This window comes from Tachypleus tridentatus, chromosome 2, assembly GCF_004210375.1.
Source record: "Tachypleus tridentatus isolate NWPU-2018 chromosome 2, ASM421037v1, whole genome shotgun sequence".
Taxonomy (NCBI): Eukaryota; Metazoa; Arthropoda; class Merostomata; order Xiphosura; family Limulidae; genus Tachypleus; species Tachypleus tridentatus.
In genome coordinates this window covers 51,923,626-51,935,871 of record NC_134826.1, presented here as the reverse complement: position 1 = coordinate 51,935,871, position 12,246 = coordinate 51,923,626, and the positions used below count along the sequence as shown (strand labels likewise).

The 12,246-nt window shown below is 37.2% G+C and overlaps 1 pseudogene across 2 annotated transcripts in view; it reads left to right on the top strand.

The window, feature by feature from the left end:
- Positions 1-12,246, top strand: part of LOC143235585 (FMRFamide receptor pseudogene) — a 98,132-nt pseudogene that overhangs the window by 74,001 nt on the left and 11,885 nt on the right. The window contains exon 1 of one of the 2 annotated variants that reach the window (XR_013019324.1): positions 9,866-9,995. The exons of the other annotated variant lie outside the window; for it this stretch is intronic. The product of XR_013019324.1 is annotated as an FMRFamide receptor pseudogene, transcript variant X1 (transcript). Of the gene's footprint in view, positions 1-9,865; positions 9,996-12,246 lie in introns of those variants that run through there. 2 annotated transcript variants of the gene reach the window in all.

The window sequence follows — 12,246 nt, the reverse complement described above, 5'->3', positions numbered from 1 at the left end:
GAGCGTTTTCGACACCATCTGCTTTTCGCATTTAATTTCTTGCAATTTCGTTTAAAACAATGCATACTATATACCTAGGTATTACATGAAATAAAGTATCATAATAAATGTTTTGGGTGTAATGTGTTCATGCATTGAAGTATTGTATAGTCTTGCATGTAATGCTTGAATGAAATTACTTAAAAACGCTCACGAATTATTCCTCAACCTAATACAACGCGACCTTCGGATTACGAATCGAGTACCTTAACCACTTGGCCATGCCGAGCCCGTATTATGCAGGACTTCACAAAATATCAAAATATTCGTTTCTTATTTCAACAGAAAAAAAACTAGTTCAACTCTCCGTCACACCAAACACGCCCGCCCTTTCAGCCGTAGGGGGGGGGGCTATATTGTAACGGTCAATGTCGTTATTTGTTGGTAAAATAGTGGTTCAAGAGTTGGCGGTGGACGGTGATACCCCTCGTGTAGCTTTGCCAACAAAAAATCATCGTTCAACACTCAAAATGTTGTATTTTGTGCCTTCAAAAACTTATTGACACGAAGTTCTAGAAATCGTCTAATACTTATTGTCCATGGTAATAAGTTATAACGTCGTTACATACCAGAGTTCGATACCATGCGGTGGACAGGAATCTGTGAAACATTCTCCGAAATACCGAATATTAAAACCTCTTCTGACAACTCCTATTTGTATTCATTTAGGCACATATATTGTAATAAAATGCTTTTATATTCTTTAATATAAAACATTAGACACAACTGATATGGCCAAGAGTGATTAATTCTATTGAGATAAATATATTAAAACAAGGTCTAGGAAAGGGTCCTCATGACATGCTCCACCAGTGCAAATAAAAACCAACAATGAAACCATAATCAAAATTTCCTTTAGCATATGTTTCGGGACCATCATGGCCAAGCGTGTTAAGGCGTTCGACTCGTAATCCCAGGGTCCCGGGTTCAAAGTTCGGTCGCACAAACATGCTCGCCCTCCCAGGCGTGGGGGCGTTATAATGTGGACAGGAAGCTGTTGTCAGAACAAAATAACTTGTTGCAGTCTATAATACAATGGACGAACTGCCGTTCTGTTACCACCTATATCTGGTTGCAAAGCTGTTAATAGTTCATTTGTTTTTTACAAATCAATGTTTCCATAAAATACTTACTTATATAATCAAGATGTTCAAAACTAGTTAATTAAATATATATGATATAAGCATTTCTTTAGAATTAAGCACAATAAGCTATGTTTGCTCTGCTCACCTCGAAACCTAGTTTTTAGTGGTGTGTCTTTGCAGACATATCGCTGTGCCCCGGAGAACATATATAAATGAAGATTGTTCTCAGAAGAAAGTACCGAAAATTCACGATTCTTTAGGAATATGAACCTCACCTGTTAATATCTATGTTAAATGAACAACACATGTGAAAAGCAATCACACCGTACTTTCTGAACAGGTTATTTAAATTTTGAATAAGATTGTAATTATACAAAAAGTTCGATTCTGACGTGCACTGATTACTTATTATCCTGTTTTGTTTATAGCTAGCTGTGGCCTACTGTTTATCAGTTTATCACACTCTGCTGAGTATAGGAAGGTCTGAGATTCAACCAGTGAAGTGTCGTCTAGAACATTTCACCCACTCAGCTGTAAATGTGTTATAACAGTGGCAGTCGCTTCCACTATTCTGTTAAGAAATGCCTTGTAGGCCGTGAGTATTGACGACTGTTTTATATTCCACCTGAGTAGCATTTATAAATTAAGAATGGGCTACATCCGAACTTTAGATGTGTAACGCAAGATGTCGTTAGAGTCAAAAATACAAAATATGGTTTTTGTGTCTATTAAAAAGAGCACACACAAAAAACACGTAAATAATTATTTCCACAGTTCCACATGGAGTATGTTAACCCTAAAAATAAAAATTATGAGCAAACAGTTTTTACTGAACCTTAACCAAAAATCTTGCGAAAAACTGGAACACCTAATTTACGGCGGCCCGACACGGCCAGGTGGTTAAAGCACTCGTGACTCATAATCTGAGGGTCGCGGGTTCGAATGACCGTCACACCAAACATGCTTTCCCTTTCAGCTGTTGGGGCGTTATAATGTGACGGTCAGTCCCACCATTCATTAGTAAAAGAGTAGCCCAAGAGTTGGCGGTGGGTGGTGATGACTAGCTGCCCTCCCTCTAGTCTTACACTGCTAAATTGAGGACGGCTAGCGTAGATAGCCCTCGAGTAACTTTGCGCAAAATTCAAAACAAAATTTTACTCCCTAGTGGCAAAATGGTATGTCTACGGACTCACAACGCTAGAAACCCGGGTTTCGATACCCATGGTGGGAAGAGCATATATATATCATTGTATAGCTTTATCTTTAGTCCTGAGCAGTCCTAAATCTCTTTTGTTCGTCATATTATAGATTACCTATCGTAGTAATAAAACTTGCAAACATGGCAGTTTCTTGTAAGAAATCCCCTGCTTGTAAAGAAGTAAGTCTACAGATTTACAACGCTAAAATTAGTAATTTGGTTTCCCTGGGTGGACTCAGCAGAAAGCCCGATGTGGCTTTGCTATAAGGAAAACACACAAACATTATTCTGAGAAACTTCTGAGATAGCTCTATTTTTTCTTTCTATTTACTATGAATTCGATAGAAGCTATTTACTCTACAGGGATTATTCAACCAAAAATAGTTTAAAAGAGAAACTTTATGTTTACATAGTCTGAAGACGAGAAACACGGCGTTCCTTTTGGTAAGTAACTATGAAATAGACGTTTCGTGTTTTCTACACTGACACACGAGACAGTTCGCGGGTTCTATCGTCAACAATGCTATGTTTAAAGTTAAGTAACAGAACATCATTTTCTTTCTCCTTTGATTTTTATTTCTATTTGTATTTGCTGCTTTGTTAGATGACGGCTTAAGTCACTGATTATTTTTAATAAACCGATTATTTTTTAGCTTTAAATATTCTGATATAATAATGCACCTTTTAGTTCAACCAAAATCGAATGCAAATATGCATCGATATTGTTTTCCACTGTTCGTAGCAATCCCCAACTGCAAATTAAAGTTCCCGCATCCAAAAGAACGAAATTTTTCTGGTTATTTCTGTTTTTGCTTTTTTAAAAAAACAAAGACAAAAATAAAATATTAGCGATTATATGTAAAAGATATACGAAACTGTAAACATTTTGTTTGTTTGTTTTGGAATTTCGCACAAAGCTACTCGAGGGCTATCTGTGCTAGCCGTCCCTAATTTAGCAGTGTAAGACAAAAGGGAAGGCAGCTAGTCATCACCACCCACCGCCAACTCTTGGGCTACTCTTTTACCAACGAAAAGTGGGATTGACCGTCACATTATAACGCCCCCACGGCTGGGAGGGCGAGCATGTTTAGCGCGACTCGGGCACGAACCCGCGACCCTCAGATTACGAAGCGCAGGCCTTAACGCGCTAGGCCATGCCAGGCCCCAACTGTAAACAAGACAGAGTTAACCGTGAAAACATTCATTGTTAGTGTTTCGATCTTTTGTTTGAACCAAAAAGGAACTGATACATTGAAAAGAAACTACCAAATGTTGCATAATTATTATTCATTAGCTGATTTGTCTGTTTGTGTTGAGCATAAAGGGTAATCTGTCTTATGTCCACTACGAGTATCGAAATTTGGTTTTTAGCGTTATAAGACTCCGGCGTTACTGCCGAGTCAACAGCGCGAAATTTATTCATCTAATCAACTCGTAATATTAGTTACTACACATTCTTTCAATAAATGTCTCTGTCTAGATTCCACAGGCGCACATTTCGTAAGAATGACTGCTACAACACCTATTGTGGGTAGCAGAAGTTTTGAAATACATCTCTACTGTTTTGTCATTAGTGTAGTAAAGGCATTATTCACTTTATATAAGAGCTGACTTAGTAGTATAGGCCTGAAAAATTCGGGCTATACGATCAAACCTGAGAGTCTGAGTTCCTGATGTTACGTTAGGGAATCACCTACAAACTACACGACTTCTCTTAACCGAACAACCAGACTAACTGCCACTTTTATAACTAAAACTACCAAGCGTGTTTAGTACCTCATCTATACTCGAACCTTGGACCATTCGACTAGTAATAATGTTCTAGAAAATCCACCAGCGACTCAACGATGGGCTAAAAATTGGATTGCGACAGACAATACATAGCCCATTGTGTTTGATAGCAAATAAAGTTCTAGCAAAAACCCAAAACTCCGCTGAAATATCATATTAAGCTCTTAAAAGCAGTTGGTTAAAGCTATATAAGATATAAAAGTAGAAATTGTTAATTCAAAGGTTTTGTAATATAATTCCGTCGGGAAAAGAGAAAACTATTAACAGGCGATTTAGCGCAATATAATTTATTAACGTAAAGTAACCTTTACTTCTAAAGTGTTGGGATTCTGGTAATTTAATTTAAATCTAAATTCGTGTTATCCTTAGAACCGACGCTGTTTACGTGTAGAATGCACCATTATCTTGTGAAAGACCAACTAAGTTGCTCACATTAAACACGATGATAATAGTTTAAGAACAGCAGAACCCTATTATTATGACACTGGTATCTGAAATTTGAGATTGTGTTATAGCCCAAGGCAGACGTAAAACACGTGATACACAGGAGTGTCAATCAATCAATCGTGGTGTTCCCCATCCCTACCTCAAAACGACTATTCTTCTCCGTTGTTCTCAATTCCTCACTGCCTGCAACAACTTCCTTAATTCAAGTTTCTTATCTGGAATCCATTTTTTATACCATAATCGTGCACTGTGATCCCCTGTATCTCACTGACTCTTTTTCCTTTTTACTTTGACTTTACCCATCAGAATATTTGCCTCTAATCTAATTTTTTTGCCTAAAGTAGAGAATCATATGTTTCCTACGTACGTTTATCAGTTATAGCTTTTTTTATATCTTTACGCGTTTCAATATTTCACATTAGTTGTTATTTTTCATTTACAGTACTGTTCGTCTGCGACACCACGTTTTAAATTATCTCAAATTTCGTTTAGTTCTCGAAGGCAGGACACACATATCATTCCATACAGTAGGGCTATTCTGGAAGACATAACCTAAAGTATGATTATTTTCAAAATACAAACAACTTTTAATAACACTTTTGGTTACAGAAATTTGCGACGTGTTTAACTGTTTACTTGTTTGAGAGTAAAGCCACTTCGATATGTTTCCTATTTCCGCCGCTGGAATGTAACCTCAGATTTTACCGTTGTAAGTCCGTAAACTTGCCGCTGTATCATCGGGCGATTTTATATGTCAATGGATATGAATTGAAAAATGGGACTACTTCTGAAGCTAGTATTTAAAATAAATATTTCTAGTGTATGACATAAGATCAACCACGTCCACATCATGAAGAATAGACTAGTGTACGACATAAGATCAACCACGTCCACATCATGAAGGACAGATTAGTGTACGACATAAGATCAACCACGTCCACATCATACAGGACAGATTAGTGTACGGAATAATATCAACCACGTCCACATCATACAGGACAGATTAGTGTACGACATAAGATCAACCACGTCCACATCATGAAGGACAAATTAGTGTAAGACATAATATCAACCACGTCCACATCATGAAGAACAGATTAGGGTACGACATAAGATCAACCATGTCCATATCATGAAAGACAGATTAGTGTACGACATAAGATCAATTATGTTCACATCATGAAGGACAGATTAGTGTACGACATAAGATCAACCACGTCCACATCATGAAGGACAGATTAGTGTACGACATAAGATCATCCACATCCACATCATGAAGGACAGATTAGTGTACGACATAAGATCAACCACGTCCAGATCACGAAGGACAGATTAGTGTGCGGCATAATATCAACCACGTCCACATCATGAAGGACAGATTAATGTACGGCATAATATCAACCACGTCCACATCATGAAGGACAGATTAGTGTACGACATAAGATCAACCACGTCCACATCATGAAGGACAGATTAGTGTACGGCATAATATCAACCACGTCCACATCATGAAGGACAGATTAGTGTACGACATAAGATCATTCACATCCACATCATGAAGGACAGATTAGTGTACGACATAAGATCAACCACGTCCACATCATGAAGGACAGATTAGTGTACGACATAAGATCATCCACATCCACATCATGAAGGACAGATTAGTGTACGACATAAGATCAACCACGTCCAGATCATGAAGGACAGATTAGTGTACGACATAAGATCAACCACGTCCACATCATGAAGGACAGATTAGTGTACGGCATAATATCAACCACGTACACATCATGAAGGACAGATTAGTGTACGACATAAGATCATTCACATCCACATCATGAAGGACAGATTAGTGTACGACATAAGATCAACCACGTCCACATCATGAAGGACAGATTAATGTACGACATAAGATCATCCACATCCACATCATGAAGGACAGATTAGTGTACGACATAAGATCAACCACGTCCACATCATGAAGGACAGATTAGTGTACGGCATAATATCAACCACGTCCACATCATGAAGGACAGATTAGTGTACGACATAAGATCATTCACATCCACATCATGAAGGACAGATTAGTGTACGACATAAGATCAACCACGTCCACATCATGAAGGACAGATTAATGTACGACATAAGATCATCCACATCCACATCATGAAGGACAGATTAGTGTACGACATAAGATCAACCACGTCCAGATCATGAAGGACAGATTAATGTACGGCATAAGATCAACCACGTCCACATCATGAAGGACAGATTAGTGTACGACATAAGATCATCCACGTCCACATCATGAAGGACAGATTAGTGTACGACATAAGATCATCCACGTCCACATCATGAAGGACAGATTAGTGTACGACATAATATCAACCACGTCCACATCATGAAGGACAGATTAGTGTACGGCATAATATCAACCACGTCCACATCATGAAGGACAGATTAGTGTACGACATAAGATCATCCACATCCACATCATGAAGGACAGATTAGTGTACGACATAAGATCAACCACGTCCAGATCATGAAGGACAGATTAGTGTACGACATAAGATCAACCACGTCCACATCATGAAGGACAGATTAGTGTACGGCATAATATCAACCACGTCCACATCATGAAGGACAGATTAGTGTACGACATAAGATCATTCACATCCACATCATGAAGGACAGATTAGTGTACGACATAAGATCAACCACGTCCACATCATGAAGGACAGATTAGTGTACGACATAATATCAACCACGTCCACATCATGAAGGACAGATTAGTGTACGGCATAATATCAACCACGTCCACATCATGAAGGACAGATTAGTGTACGACATAAGATCAACCACGTCCACATCATGAAGGACAGATTAATGTACGACATAAGATCATCCACATCCACATCATGAAGGACAGATTAGTGTACGACATAAGATCAACCACGTCCAGATCATGAAGGACAGATTAATGTACGGCATAAGATCAACCACGTCCACATCATGAAGGACAGATTAGTGTACGGCATAATATCAACTACGTCCACATCATGAAGGACAGATTAGTGTACGACATAAGATCATCCACGTCCACATTATGAAGGACAGATTAGTGTACGACATAAGATCATCCACGTCCACATCATGAAGGACAGATTAGTGTACGACATAATATCAACCACGTCCACATCATGAAGGACAGATTAGTGTACGGCATAATATCAACCACGTCCACATCATGAAGGACAAATTAGTGTACGACATAAGATCAACCCATATTCTACATGCTCAAAGATGGATCAGAGGAAGTGATGGCTTATACTTGTTATTCACTGTCGACAGTAAGAGAAAGACTGGAACAGAAGAATGAATTGAAAAGAGAAATAAAACAAAAACAAAACTTTCATGTATTTCTACGTTCCATCTTTCATATGTCTTCGAGGTATTCCAGCCTCTGATATTGTCTGATATTCTACGATTTACTACCATTACCTTAGAGGGAAAAAGACGTCTAAAAACACAAACTTAGATGATTTATTGGCGCTACAAAACTGATAGATACCGTAAGAGAGCCGGTCAGAGTTGATGTACCATGCATCAACTATTTCTGGCATCCATAGTAAAAGAACGGAAAATAGGTTAACCATTGAATCGAAAATCTAGTACAGGAAATCTTACGAGGTATGTTTTCACGCATCTCACAACCAGAATTTAGTGTGACTGAAAAAATGAGCTCGGAAACAGAGACTGAATTCAAAATGGAGTAACAATATCCTCTGATGTATGGGTCGAGTTGTTCTTGTTAGCAGCAAAACAATATCTAAACCAATTAGAAAGCTCTTCACGGATATTCCTGGATATTGTTTTGGCATCCAGAAATGCATGTTAATATTAATGTGCTTGTTACAGTGTTTTTATTATAAGAATTATTGGATAGTTGCAGTTTCCTTCACATTGGTAACTTTGTTAATGAGTACACGTTTCTTTTGTCAGAAGAACTTAAATATCGCTGTTTAGTTTTAAAGTCGAGTGTGGCTGACTTCAGTCTTACTACTCCTGAGTAGTAATTCCCTCGCTGGCACAGCGGCGAGTCTACGGATTTACAACGCTAAAATCAGGGGTTCGATTCCTCTCGATGAACTCAGCAGATAACTCGATGTAGCTTTGCTATAGGAAAACACTCTTTACAAGACACACCCTGCATAGAAAAGTACAAGTTTTCACGAAAAAAAGATCGCAGACTACGTTTTGTGACATTCCTCCAATCCGATACCTTGCACATGCACGTCTCTTTCTCATCATAAATACTCCAATCCGATACCTTGCACATGGACGTCTCTTTCTCATCATAAATACTCCAATCCGATACCTTGCACATGGACGTCTCTTTCTCATCATAAATACTCCAATCCGATACCTTGCACATGTACGTCTCTTTCTCATCATAAATACTCAATCCGATACCTTGCACATGTACGTCTCTTTCTCATCATAAATACTCCAATCCGATACCTTGCACATGTACGTCTCTTTCTCATCATAAATACTCCAATCCGATACCTTGCACATGTACGTCTCTTTCTCATCATAAATACTCCAATCCGATACCTTGCACATGTACGTCTCTTTCTCATCATAAATACTCCAATCCGATACCTTGCACATGGACGTCTCTTTCTCATCATAAATACTCCAATCCGATACCTTGCACATGTACGTCTCTTTCTCATCATAAATACTCCAATCCGATACCTTGCACATGTACGCCTCTTTCTCATCATAAATACTCCAATCCGATACCTTGCACACGTACGTCTCTTTCTCATCATAAATACTCCAATCCGATACCTTGCAAATGAACATATCTTTCTCATCATAAATAATACGTGCACATCGCTTTCGTACCGTATACATCACTTGTACATCTCTTTCTTACCGTATACATCACTTGTACATCCTTACAGCATAAGTAAAGTGGATTGAAGTAACAGAAAGTAGATGGGTTTGTTAAGAGTTCATACACTGATAGTTACATAGAAAAGTAAATATCTCTAAAAATCTTAACACATAAAACTAAAGGATATCAATTTTACTGAACACTCGTAAAGAATGTGAAACAGTTGATATTAACCTTCCACTGTTTACGAGTATGAAATGCATATTTTTGAAAAACATTTTTATAACTTTATCCTGACGCTCTGAAGAATCCGACAAAATTTCCTTCCAAGAGAGGGCACTAGTGAACCAGTCCCAGTTCCGCGTATTACACGTTCTGGCCGACCCGTAACGTTAGCATGAAGAGTCTTCTAGTGTTAGATACTGTCGGAACATCAGCAGTGTATAATAATGAAATGATTAATTGTTGTATATTATTAAAATTATAACAGATCTTTCATTAGAGTAAGATAACCAGGTGAGTCACTTAGGTGAGTACCTATTTATTATAATTTGATAACCCAATTAGAACTAAAAGCGTAGACGAATATTTCTTTATTACATTTCTTGTATTATTGGTTAGTGTTTCTCTTATTCGTTACGTCGAACAACTGATACGATATAGTTCGATTTCTAGTAACCTTTCGTCAATAACATTCATTTTTGAAGAAAAAATATATTGATATATTGATTTTCTGAGAAAATAATGAAAAACAAATTTCGGGTTTGATTCCCTACGGTCAACAGAGTGCGGTGTTCGATTGCTCTACGACTTACAACTTTAGAATCCGCTTTTCGATACCCATGGTGGGAAGAGCACAGATTGCCTATTGTGGTAATTTGTGCCTAATTGCAAGCAAACTATTTTCGGATAATACGTGTATTTGCAAATTTATATTTATTTTAGATATTGACAAATAGCACTTACATACAAAAACTCATTATGACTATAATATTACTTAATTAGCTAACAAGTGATTATGGAAATATAGTATACAGTGTAGTTTATAAGCAGTACACACACAACAGTTCGCAAGAATGTAGCGTTTTAATATCTGCTTAATACATTATTCGTAAGGAAAGAGAGAGGAACGAAATAAATAAGAGCACGAAATTAAGTCGTACACTTTATGATTCGAGTCATAAGAACATATGTTTTACATTCAAAACACTACTGCTAACCCTACTCTACTATATTATGCTATGATATTATTGTTTTACATTCAAAGTAATGCAAGTAACACTACTCTACTGTATCATGATATGATGTTATTGTTTTACATTCAAAGCACTACTATCAACCCTGGCTCGGCATGGTTAGGTGGGTTAAGGCGTTCGACTCGTAATCTGAGGATCGCGGGTTCGAATCCCCATCGTACCAAACATGTTCGCCCTTTCATCTGTGAGAGCGTTATAATATGACGGTCAATTCACTCGTTGTTGGTAAAAGAGTAACCCAAGAGTTGGCGGTTGGTTGTGATGAGTAGCTACCTTCCCTTTACTCTTACACTGCTAAATTAGGGACGGCTAGCGCAGATAGCCCTCGTCTAACTTTGCGCGAAATTCAAAAACAAACAAACTGTTAACCCTACTCTACTATATCATGATATGGTATTATTGTTTTACATTCAAAACACAACTGTCCATTCTACAATACTGTGTCGTTATATTTACGCCTTATTATCATGATAGATACGTACCGTTTCTTTCATATTCAAAGCATACTGCTAACCCTACTTTACTGTATCACGATATGACATTATTGTCTTATATTGAAATCACTACTGTCCATTCTACTCTACTTTAGGCATGACATTATTTTCTGCACTTAAATCATTACTATCAATTCTATTCTACTGTATCATAATATGATCAAACATGGCATGGTTTAGGTTTAACCGTTCATTTCGTTAGCAATGGTGAAAAGCTTTCTTAAAATATCATCTGCAATATAGAAAGACACTTTCTGGCTCCATTACGTTAGCTTGTTTTAATAAAATAAAAATAAAAATGGCTAACACTCCTGGAGAGGTAAGTATGTTACGTGTGTTACGTATTATAATTTATCTTAGAGGATTATCCAGTTTTTTAAGTTACGTTTTACAATTTCAAATAGTCAGAAACTTTAATATGAACTTAGAAGTTAACTGAATGCTAATATGTATCAAATTTATGATATTTTCCAACAAGATTGATACACAGAATTTTCTTTCTTAACACAAATGTATTTTAATATACAAACAGCAATGCAATTTATAATAACAGTTATTATAAATAATGATTTATATACAACAGCTTTACAAACTTACAAACAATATTGATCCTGCTATCTGGTCTGGAACTGAATATTTTATTGACGGTTCACGATGAGCGAATGAATTTCAAATTGGTATCCTACAGTTCGCTTAATAGCTAGCTAGCTCTATATTCTTGGCTGGTCTCATGCCGTTTAAAAGCTAACTTTTCTCTAACGACGATGTCTAATGTCTTCGTAGAAATTCAAACGCCCGAAGTTAAACGTTGCATAATGTTCGAAATCTATAACCGTTCTTGGTCAAATATCTGTAGTTTCTAGATTAATAAACGTTAATTACAGTTATAGCTTCCGAGGTTTATAGTATACTAACTGTAGCAAACCAACAATATAAAACTGTCTCTTGGCACATCCATTTATAAACTTTAGAGAGGTTCTCGAAAATTCAGCTGGCAGCAATATTCAAAGATACACTAATGCATTCGTCA